Raw genomic sequence first — 12,216 nt, forward strand, 5'->3', positions numbered from 1 at the left:
CCAGGGGTTTTATGGGGGGGTGGCGACAGGGGAGGGATGACAAAGGCATCGAATCAGGGAAGGAGAAGGACGGGTCTGCGGGATGAGGGACACACAAGGGAACCTATCTTGGGAAAGGAAGGGAGGGATCCTCCCCCCAAGACCAATCACTCGACGCCCCTGCCAGAACTTTCTAGAAGCTTGGGAGGGGTGCCGGAGCGATTGGCAGGGGTCTGGAAGGAGACAAATAGAGAAAGCAGGGTTATGAACACGAAACCAGGAGGGTATAAACTGGGATGGTACAGTAATATGAAACCCAAAGGGGAGACCCGGACTGAACCAAACAAGACACACTCCCACATTTTGGGAGGACTGCTGCTTGTGAGATTGGAACCACGTTGGAGAAGTTCACGGAGAACGGTCTCCCATGGGAAGGGACCCCACGGCATAGCAGGGGAATGACTTCTCTCCCTGAGCCAAGCGGAAGAAAACCTCGGGTGACGAACTGACCAAACCCCCATGCCCTGTCCCCTGCAGTATTGGTGGGAAGGAGGGAGGGGCTGGGGGAAGAAAAGGTGTTTTTAAGGGCTTATTTTACTTCTCATTATCGTCCTCTGACTTTGTTAGTAATAAATTCACTTTATACCTCTAAGTTGAGCCTGTTTTGCCCTTGGAGCATTTTTCTCTTGATCCTTATCTCAACTCATGAAGCCCTCATTAAATTTTTCTCTCCTCTGCCCAGCTGTGGCAGGTGAGGGTGAGCGAGTGACTTTCATGGGTGCCTGGCATTTGGCCAGTGTTAAACCATGACACCAGTTTGAATGGGCTACCTCACACACATGAATAAAATAATAACCCTTATAATTCCATACTTTGTGTCCTAGCCTCTCTCCTCAGTTAGCACAGGCCAGTTTCAAAATTTTTGTGACATGAAATTTCTAAAATACAAATACTTTGGAACACAGACTTTGTGTTTTATGGGAAGGAAAGCTTTGTTGGATCTAGACTAAAATTACTAGTGTTTTTTAATTTTTTTTTTCACAGTAACAATTTCAAATCACAGCTACCAGCAAACATCTAGCTTCTCACTTTATCTAGATGCCCTAACATGGTGCACCTACAGCTGTCTCCTTTTGTAGGAAGGGGAAGGAAACCAAAAGCTGGGCAAGTTGCTTGCAGTGCTGTACTAGTAATGGTATAACCCAATTGATGCAGGAATTTACATCTACAGGTTTGGTCATACCAGGTAAATTAATCCCAGTCAGGCGTAGGCAGGTACACAGCCATCCCAGTGCTTCCACAGAGCCCACCCCGGGCAAGGTCGAAAAATTGTTCTGCCAGTGTGCAACCCCCCCACGATGGAGCCTGCGGGCAGCCTTCAGCAAGCACAGGCACTTACACTCACAACCCTCTTCCTCTCCCCCTAGTTCTCCGTTCCCGTCTTGCCCTACTAGGAGAGACCGCGGAGAAGGAGGAAGGAAGACGAATACACACGACCCCAACAATGCGAGAGGCTAGCACCATTCCAGTCAAATCGCGGCGATACTCCCCCTACAGCAGCAGGAAAGACAAGGAACTGTGACGATATAGACATGCGTACTACCCTTTCCCCCCCTCCTTCCCTTCCTAGCGTTTTCGATCACGTGTTGCGAGGAGGCGGGGTCAAGGTGTCACGTGAGAGGGTGGGACTGATGACCCAGGCTGAAGAGGAAGATGGCGGTTGCACGTCCCGCTGACTTCGAGGTGGTGGAGGATGGCAAGAACGTCTTTGCTAGCCCCGTATCCACTTTGGAGGTGAGAACCCGCCTGTCCTACAGCCGCCCTCTCTCCTTCCCTGGCGCAGTCTGTTAGTGCGGGGCCCAGTCGTTGCCCAGACCCCTTTGGTGGAGTGTGACGGTGCAGGTGCCCAGGGGGCTCTCTCCGATTACCGGGAGTCCCTTCCCACCCCATCTCGGCCTCCAGCTGTTGCCCTCTTTTCTGGGAGCGGCGGCTCCTTGGCCCTTGTCATTTGGTGGGGAGAGTTACCTCGCTAGGGGCCCTCTGGGGCCCTCAGCCCTGCGTGGACTCGGTTGGTTCCTCTCAGGTCTTTTTCCTGTCAAAAAAAAAAACCCAAAACCAAACCACGGAAAAGTCTTTTTTTCAAGTATCACACCTGCAATTGCTCAGAGAAATCGAGAGTCTGAAAGACCTAAAATTGTGTAGTGAATGCATCTATAAATCACTCTTGCTTTCCATGTTAGGAGTCTAATAAGTAAACTCCCTTACAACTGAATATGTAAATACTTCCTAGTTCTGAAAAATGCTCATATCTTCATTAAAATGGGAACTTTTTTCTAAGTTGTAGCCATGTTTCACCCCTGCTAGGCTCATATGGAAAAACTTTGTTTGCCCTGTACACAGTTAACCATTTAAAAAGAAAATTGTATGTCTTCCTCTTCCTGAAGAGTTTCCTGCCCCTGATGATAGGATCACTGTGTATTTCTATTTTGCTCTGTTGTCTGTCACATCACTAAGTAAAGAGGCTCTTAACTGTGTTTTTCAAAGACACTTGCATTCTCTGAAGTAGTTTAAAAATGTTGGTTTTTTTTTTTTTTTTTAATTTTTATAAATAATTTGTGCAATGTTACAAAAAATTGTGGAAAAATACTGTAAAGGAATAACATATGTGATTTGTTCACCTGCAGTTGTCAAGAACTGTTTTAATAGGACTTAAGCATATCTGTGTGTGGTACAGGGTGTATTATTGGAGTCTTGTTTTGTACTTTCAGAAAAACCAATAAAACATAAATAATTTCTTTATTGATGTGCTCTTGAATTAAACCCCTAAGATGTGATAGAATTAATGCCTAAGCCACAGTCTAACAATGAAAAGTTCTCAATGATTAAAAATAGTTACTGAAAACTTCTGTAGCTGGGAAAAAAAGGTGAAGAAATGCACTTCCTCCATATTGAGTGGTTTGGTTGACAGCTCTGTTGTGCTGCTTTGCTTTTGTGGTCAGTTTATTTGGAAGAAAGTAGTTAAGTAGCAAAGGGTAGCCTCCTTTCTCCAAGAGGCACTTTGAAGACAAAGCATGTTTTTACTTTTAATCAAATAGAGTGCCTAGGAAAGAACCCTGCTCTTGTGAATTTCTAGCAAATTTGGAAGGAAGAGGCCATGAAGATTGAGTTTGAACTTCTCCCTATCTTAAAGCTAGATTGTTTAAGTGTACAGGGCACCTTAGTCTGGAGAAGAATGATTGACATGGTGTGGGTCTAATTAAACTTATGCATTTGAGTGTTGCTGTAGTCCTATAATATTCATAAAGTAGCTGTTTCTAAATGGCAATGGCAGCTCTATTAAAATGAAAATAGAGATGACTTAATCCTGATCATATGTTTGTTTGCTGATTAACTAAGAGGAGAGTATGGCAGGTGACAGTGAGGTCCAAATCCAATTTATGTGAAGGTTAATGGTGCTTTAAGAGAGTTCCTAACTGTTTTAATCTTGGAGCTGTTACCTTGCTTTTTGCATGATTAATTTCTCAGTGGAAAAGCTGTAAAACTGCTAATAATTCTTCCAAATAGCTTCAGTGTTAGCATTTGTTTTGTAAGAGGAGATTTTGTTAACTTACCTTTGTTCCAACAAAATATAAATTTCATGTATATTATGAACAGTAAAAATAAAACTTTGAAATTTCTTATGGCTGCAAGCAGCTGTGTATTGTTTGAATTAAGATAACTTGTTCACTTAATCTCTGAAAAACTAGTAAGAAGCACTTAGAGACTTTTTCTACATAGAAAAAATTACTAAACAAAATCTAAATATAAGCCTTTCCAAAAAGACCTTCATAATTAAACTACATTCAGAATGCTATCAAGCTTATTCTAGATATTTCTGTAGCAGTTTTTAATGTAAATGAAACTTGAGGAAATGGTTTGGGGTTTTTTTTCCTGACAAAGAGCAGCTGACTAGTTTGTATCCTTTGTTCATTCTTTTTGTAGGAAATGGAAATAGCTGACTGGGCTTACTTTCTGTACATCTTGCTTGTTTCTTTGAAATGAAAGAATGTTTATTGCAAGACTTATATGCTGATATGTGACAACTGGTTCTCTGCTATTTCACTTTTTATTTAACAGTCAAGTTCTTCATCTCCAGAGCCAGCAAGTCTTCCTACAAAAGACCTCAGCACAAACTCTAATGGTCCAAAGCCAGCAGAAGCCATGCCAGATGATGATAGAGAAGACTTCTTTGCTGGTAACTGCTTTTTTTTTTTCTTCTTCTAATGTGACTGCATAGACTCTTTTCTTCTTAGACTTAAAGGGGTGTGCTTTTGTGAGGAGGAAAAGCTTTTTATGCTGTAAAAGGTAATTTCCATATCTATAAGGAAATATGAAGCAGTGCCCTTGCAATGGAAATTCTGATTTTAAGCTTAAGCAATTTAATATTGTAAATCTTAGCCATTGTTCAACCTGCTGAAGATATACTTTCTGAAAAATTCATTAAGTAATATTTTCCTTTGGATATTAGGAGTATTGCTAGTCTTTGTCAATCATTCTTTATTGGGTTCAATGATCACCTATTTAATTGAAGTCCTATGATCTTCTGCAATATACTGTCATTTATGAACTTGAAATAATTTGCAAGAAAAGTGGCATACTATAAAAGGTAAAACAGCTGAGCAAAACTTTTGTCCAAAATTTGTTCTACTGCTGTTAACACACCTACCTACTGCTTGAATATTACTGTAAAACTGTTTTGTAGGGTAGCCTTTTCTTTTTGAACTGGAAGTAGAAGATTTAATCTTGTTTATTAGGGAAATTAATGTGATATGTGACTTCTCTTAGGGGTGGATGAGTCTTGTTTAAATTTAATAGTAAATTAAGATTGGGGATTTTTTTCACCAAATTTGTGTGTTGTCATCTGAGCAGTAAACACTTTATTACACTCTTGATAATACATATTTTTTTAATGGATCTATTAAGAATTACATACTAAAACAATGTCAGTTTGAGAAGCTTATTTGGTAGAAAAGTTAAATTTAAATGTCTTAAGATTTTGCCAGTGATGTACAGGATTTTTTCTTGTGGGACTCTAGTTAAGTTTGATTACTAAATACAGGTTTGTCTGTGATATGTACTGTCACTGCATAGTGTGGCAGTATTAGCTACTTAATAACTTGTTCCGTTGATGGTAATAGAGCATGGCTTGTTATGTAATAATATTCAACTTTGTGTGTGTCTAAAAACACTAGGCAAGTTAAAGACTTGTTTTCTACTGCATAGCCATTTATAGTTGTCCCAGTCCTTTTTTACAATTATGAAGACTGATAATTCAGATCATATTGCAAGCTGGAGGGTATTTCTATTTATTAAAAGACTTTTTTTTATTATTAAAAAAAAAGGTGAGAAACTGACATATGGGATCAGTCTTGGCATTTCACTAGGCTAAGATTTGAGCTCTAACGTTTAACAATACTGGATGTTTTGGAGAGAGATGTATGAAAGTTTTGATAAGTAATCAGTCAATGACACTTATTTTTAATCCTTGATCAGTCACTGCTTTGATGTTGGTTTTCTACATCCTATTTTTCCTACACATGAATTATGGTTACTGTCACAATTACAGGTGTAGAAGCATGTACTATTCAAGAAAGGAGATGTAATGTTTAGAATATATTGTGACAAAACATGATTTTAAATACTTCTTCTCAATGCTAATGCTTTTCCTATTAGTGAGTCAGTTGGAAGTCTGCTTTGAATACATTCCTAATCTTATCTTTGTTTGTACCCTGATGTAATTATTTTGAAATAAACTTCATAGCATTTAGTTCTGGGCTGCTTTATCTAGATAAGTATATACATGTGCCCATTACCTTTGTTCTTAACTTAGCAAATTTATATTTGCATATATTTAAACTTACATTCTAACTGTGTCATAAGCAAGTTTATTGATTACTTTGCAAACTCTCTAAAACAGCCTCAAGAGAAATGGAGAATAATTAGGAATTCAGTGATAATCCTATTAGTTTTGTATTTCTATTACCTGATCTTGTGATCTACAAAAGCTAGGAACACTTTACTAGTACAAGAAAGCTTTATTTTTAATTTGGTTATATAGCTTCAGTATATGAAACCAGCTTTTTGTAGCTGTAGGGCCATCTGGAATATATATTTTAGGAAAGCAGATTCCCCTTTGGCTAGAAAATATTAAATTAAGAAAAAAGGTGGCTGGACTGAATATTGATGAGATCCAGGCAGAAGTAAGATGTTAGCAGCCAGATTGTTGCAAGTGAATGGAATACAGAAAAGATGGATAAATGATTTAATGAGTTTGAGTTTTATTATGGAAGACATTTTTTTAAATTCAAGCAGCATTCAGCTGTGAAAGCATCTGACGTACTGTACTGCAGGTCTAATATGACTAAAAGTGATTTTTAAAAGGTCAGTTCATATACATATTCATGTGTTCTTTCTGGATCTCAGTAAGAAAGGCCCAACAGCAAATGGCTTAATAAAATAGCCATTTTACTAAGAATAAAAAGAGCAAATCTTATGTCTCTTCAGATGGTGGGAACCCTGTGATCATGCAGCAACAGATGCACCTCAGATGTGTTTCTCTCATGGCGTGCTACACAGATTCTGTCTATGGAGGGAAGCTTCATCTTTTTTGTATTTGAGCTATTATAGAATCATAGAATGGCCTGGGTTGGAAGGGATCTTAAAGATCATCTAGTTCCAACCCCCCCTACCAAGAATAGGGACACCTTATACTAGACCAGGTTGCTTAGAGCTCTATCCAGCCTGGCCTTGACATTTCCAGGGATGGGGCATCCACAACTCCTCTAGGCAACCAGTTCCAATGCCTCACCACCATCAAAGTAAAGAATTTTTTCTTAATATCTAATCTATACCTATTCTCTTTTAGTTTGAGACCATTCTCAAATGTCCTGTCACTACATGCTCTTGTTAAAAGTCCCTCTCCATTTTTCTTGTAGGCTCCCTTCAGATACTGGAAGGCCACAAATAGGTTACGTTGAAGCCTTCTCCTTTTCAGGCTGAACAAACCCAATTCTCTTATCCTTTCCTCATAGGAAAAGTGCTCCATCCCTCTAATCAACTTGGTGGCCTTCCTTTGGACCCACTCCAATGGGTCGATGTCCTTACTGCACTGGGGACTCCAGAGCTGGATGCAGCACTCCAGGTGGGGTCTCACCAGAGTGGAGTAGTAGAGGGGCAGAATCACCTCCCTCACCCTGCTGCCCACACTGCTTTGGATGCAACCCAGGATACAAATGGCTTTCTGGGCAGCAAGTGCACATTGCCGGCTCATGTCCAGCCTCTCCTCCACCAGCACCCTCAAGTCCTTTTCAGCAGGGCTGCTCTCGATTTGTTCATCCCCCAGCTTGTATTGATACTGGGGGTTGCTCTGACCCAGGTGCAGCATCTTGCAGTTGGTCTTGTTAAACCTCATGAGAATTCCATGGGCCACTTCTTGAGCTTGTCCAGGTCCCTCTGGATGGCATCCCGTCCTTCAGGTGTGTCAACCACACCACTTACCTTGGTGTCATCTGCAAATTTACTGAGGGTGCACTCTATCTTTGTCTATGTCATTAATGTCACTGGTCCTAATACAGACCCCTGATGGACGTTATATAATATTGTATATACTACCTGTGGGGTATGCCCAGCCACTGCCTTGGAGGGATGTCTGCTGAGATAAGGAGATTGCTCAAATCTTCCAGCAGAACTCCCCTGGAAAGGCAACCACTTTTTCAGTTACGGCGAGAAGAAGACAAACCCAGAATCCTCTGGGAGACCCTACGCAGATCCTTTGTAGCCCATTGGCCTTTACCCTCTTACACCCACCCCCTGTATCCCTATAAAGCTAGCCCTCTGCCCCTGCGAGGGCAGAGAGAGCTCGTCCCTGGCCTCCCCTTCGTGGGGTGCGGACTAATAAAGCTGCCCCATGCGGAACGGACCCTCGCGTCTCTCTCTCCCTGGTCTGGCCTGGAGATTGCCCTGCAGAGCTAAGCTGAAATCACGAGCTGACAATCACTAAAGAGCTGACAGCTTCTGCACAGGCCCTCCTAGCTAGCAGCTGAGGGAAGACACCAGGCCTCGGAAAGGTGATTCCTTTTGGGATCATCTTTCCAGACTGGTCACAGCTTCCTTGGTCAGAGCTACTGACCCCTCACCAGCTGTAATACTATCCATTACTGATCTTTCATGTAGGGGGTGATGAAGTGGCAACACAGTCTGAGGGCAGTCAAAAAGGATTTCAGGGCCTTGGGATGGTTGGTAAGGGAATCTGGGGCACAATTTATATTCTTCTCTATACTTCCAGTTGAAGGCAGCAACATTGGAAGAAACAGATGGGCTGTCTATTAATACGTGGCTTCGCAGCTGGTGTCACTGCCAACATTTTGGGGTTTTTGATAGTGGAATGGCCTACACAGCACTGTGCATGCTGGCATCAGATGGGATTCACCGTTCTCAGCAAGGGAGGAGAGTCTTTGCCCGGGAACTAGAGGGGCTCATTTGCAGGGCTTTAAACTAGATGTGCTAGGGGAGTGGGACAATATCAGGCCTTGTCCCTGGCAAGCTGTGGGATGAGAAGCAAAGATTAGAGGAACAGGGTGCTAGTGAGGGCCCTCTGCTGGTGACTCTGAAATGTGCTGGCCACACTGAAGCACACTTGAAGTCTTACAGAGATGAGCCAGGGATTCCTGAGGCAACAGCCAACAGGGAAACACCAGGGAAATATCTCACAGGAATGAAGGGGTGTTCCTCTAGGAAGGCGACATGGCCGACAGCCCAGCTGAGGTGCCTTTACACCAATGCACACAGCATGGGCAACAAACAGGAGGAGCTGGAAGCCACTGTGTTGCTAGAAAGTTATGGCCTTGTTGCAATTACTGAAACTTGGTGGGATGAATCCAATGACTGGAGTGCGACCATTGATAGCTACAGGCTGTTCAAAAGAGATGGGAGAGGAAGGAGAGGCAGATGGGTTTCCCTCTACATCAAGAGGTAGATTGAGTGTGAAGAGTTGTGGGTTGGAAACCTGTAGGTCAGAATAAGACCAAGGCAACAAAGGGCACCTTGTGGTTGGTGTCTACTACAGGCTGCCCAGTCAAGGGGAACCTGTTGATGAAGCCTTCTTGCTCCAGCTACAGGAGGTATCATGCTTATAGGCCCTTGTCCTGCTGGTGGACTTCAGCCACCCTGACATCTGCTGTAAACGTAGCATGGTGAGCTGTACACAATCCAAAAGACTCCTGGAATGCATGGAGGATAACTTCCTGATCCAGGTAATAGACAGCCCTACCAGAGGGGATGTGATAGTGGATGCATTGGTCACCAACACAAGTTAGCTAATCGGGGATATCAAGATTGGCGGCAACCTGGGCTGCAGTGATCATGCACTAGTGGAGTTTGCAGTCCTGAAGGATATGGGTCAGGTAAGGAGTAAATTTAGGCCCCTGAACTGAAAGGAAAGCAAACTTCCAGCTCTTCAATGAGATAGTCAATAGGATCCCCTGGGAGACTGCTCTCAGGGTCAAGGGAGTAGAACAGAGCTGGCAGATCTTTAAGGACGTCTTCCATAGAGCACAAGAGCCAGCACTCCCTAGTAGCAAGAAATTGAGCACGGAAGGCAAGAGACCAGCATGGCTGAGTAGGGACCTGCTGGTCAAACTAAAGGACAAGGTGCTTCACCTGGGTCAGGGCAACCCCCAGTATCAATACAGGCTGGGGGATGAACAAATCAAGAGCAGCCCTGCTGAAAAGGACTTGAGGGTGCTGGTGGAGGAGAGGCTGGACATGAGCCGGCAATGTGCACTTGCTGCCCAGAAAGCCACTTGTATCCTGGGTTGCATCCAAAGCAGTGTGGGCAGCAGGGTGAGGGAGGTGATTCTGCCCCTCTACTACTCCACTCTGGTGAGACCCCACCTGGAGTGCTGCATCCAGCTCTGGAGTCCCCAGTGCAGTAAGGACATCGACCCATTGGAGTGGGTCCAAAGGAAGGCCACCAAGTTGATTAGAGGGATGGAGCACTTTTCCTATGAGGAAAGGATAAGAGAATTGGGATTATTCAACCTGGAAAAGAGATGTCTCTCTTGTACTGAGGAGCCCAGAACTGGACACAGCACTAGATGCACCTCACCAGGGCTGAGCAGAGGGGCAAAATCACCTCCTTCGACCCGCTGGCAATGCTCTTCCTAATGCATGCCAGGATACCATTGGCCTTCTTGGCCACAAGGGCACACTGCTGGCTCATGGACTGCTTGTTATCCATCAGGCCCCTTCTCCACTGAGCTGCTTTCCAGCAGGTCAGCCCCCAGCCTGAACTGGTGCATGGGGTTATTCCTCCCAAGGTACAAGACTCTGTACTTGCATTTGTTGAATTTCAGACAGTTCTTTTCTGCCTGTCTCTCCAACCTGTTGAGGTCCTTCTGAAGGGCTGCACAACCCTCTGGGGTATTGGCCACTCCTCCCAGTTTTGTGTTGTCATCGAACTTGCTGAGGAGTCATCTGCCCCTTTGTCCAAGTCATTGATGAATAACAATACTGGGCCCGGTACTGAACCTATTGAACCTGGAGGCTATTGACAGGCCTCCAAGTAGGCCCTGTGCCACCAATTACAACCCTCTGGAATCTGCCATTCAGCCAGTTCTCAATCCACCTCACTGTCTACTCATCCAGTCCACACTTCCTGAATTTGCCTATGAGTATACTGTGAGAGACAGTGTTGAAAACCTTGCTGAAGTTGAGGTAGACAATACCCACTGCTTTCCCCTCATCCATCCAGGTAGTTGTTTCATTGTAGAAGGCAATCATGTTGGTCAAGCACGATTGCCCTTTAGTGACTCTATGGTGACTACTCCTGATCACTTTCTTGTCATCCGTGTGGAGAGATGGCTCCAGAATGAGGCACTCCATCACCTTTCCAGGAATTGATGTGAGGCTGACTGGATGGTTGTTCCCTGGGTTCTCCTTCTTGCCCGTTTTGAAGACTGAAGTGCCATTCACTTACTTCCAGTCCTCAGGCACCTTTCCTGATTGCCATGACCTTCCAAAGATGATCATGAGTGGCCTTGCTATGATATCCACCAGCTTGCTCAGCAGTGTTGGATGCATCCTGTCAGGGCCCATGGACTTGTGGATGTCAAGTTTGCCTAGGTGTTCTCTGACCCAATCCTCCTTGACGAAGGAAAAGTCTTCCTTCCAAGATTCCTTTACCCTGATCTCCTGGGTCAGAGATCCCTGAGGGCTGGTTTTGTCAGTGAAGGCAAAGAAGGCATTCAGTAACTCTGCCTTCTCTGTGTCTTCTGTTACCAGGGTACCGCCTCCATTTAGTAATGGGTCCATATTATCCTTTGTTTTCCTTTTGTTACCGATGTATTTGAAGAAACCCATCTTGCTGTCCTTGACATCTTTGCCCAGATTTAATTCCAGATGGGCCTTGGCCTTCCTTGTCTCATTTCTACTTACTCTGACAACCTCTCTATAATCACTACAAGTGACCTGTCCAGGCTTCCATCTCCTGTGTATTTCCTGCTTGTGCTTGAGCAATGACAGAAGTTCCTTGTTCATCCATGCAGTTCTCTTGCCCATGTCCATGGTTACAATCTTGCTGTCCTTCTTCCTCCTTGCCTGATAGTGAACTCCACAATCTCATGGTCACTGCAGCCAAGGCTGCCCTCAACCTTCACATCTCCAAGGCCTTCCCTGTTTGTTAGTTTAAGGTCAAGCAGCACACCATGCCTTGCAGGATCCTCTACTACCTGTGACAGGAAGTTGTCATCAATGATTTCCAGGAACCTCCTTTAAAATGAAAGAACTACCAGTAGATTACAGCATACCATAAAACAGTGCATGATATCAAGGTACCTGTATTAAAGCTAGCAAAGTAAATAGTATTGATTAGGAGTTCCATGTAACTTACCACCGAAATAGCAATAGTGTACACAGAGTCTTTTCACTTAACCTCTGGGGAGTAAGTGTAAATCAGGCATCCCTACTCATGGTAGAAACTCCACACATTTCCAGGAAAATGTATAGAAGATTTCTGCTTTGTGAAAGTTTCATGTGGCTTTTATAGTTTGTAAAGTGAGGTGTCTGTCAGTCAGAAATCCAGCTTATCTTCCCAGATCTCACTTCAACAGTAAGATGTTTATTGGCAGTTGGGAGATGTCAGACCGTTGTTAGCTCCATGGCACCAATATAACTCACTACAAGACAGCTTGTCCTGTTTGA

General features: G+C 43.6%; 1 pseudogene; it reads right to left on the reverse strand.

Annotated features, from left to right (window-relative positions):
- Positions 1-146: 146 nt before the first annotated feature.
- LOC108444752 lies at positions 147-11,580 on the reverse strand (annotated as a pseudogene).
- Between the last annotated feature and the right edge of the window lie 636 nt (positions 11,581-12,216).

The sequence above is a fragment of the Corvus brachyrhynchos genome, unplaced genomic scaffold (assembly GCF_000691975.1).
Source record: "Corvus brachyrhynchos isolate BGI_N302 unplaced genomic scaffold, ASM69197v1 scaffold110, whole genome shotgun sequence".
Lineage (NCBI taxonomy): Eukaryota > Metazoa > Chordata > Aves > Passeriformes > Corvidae > Corvus > Corvus brachyrhynchos.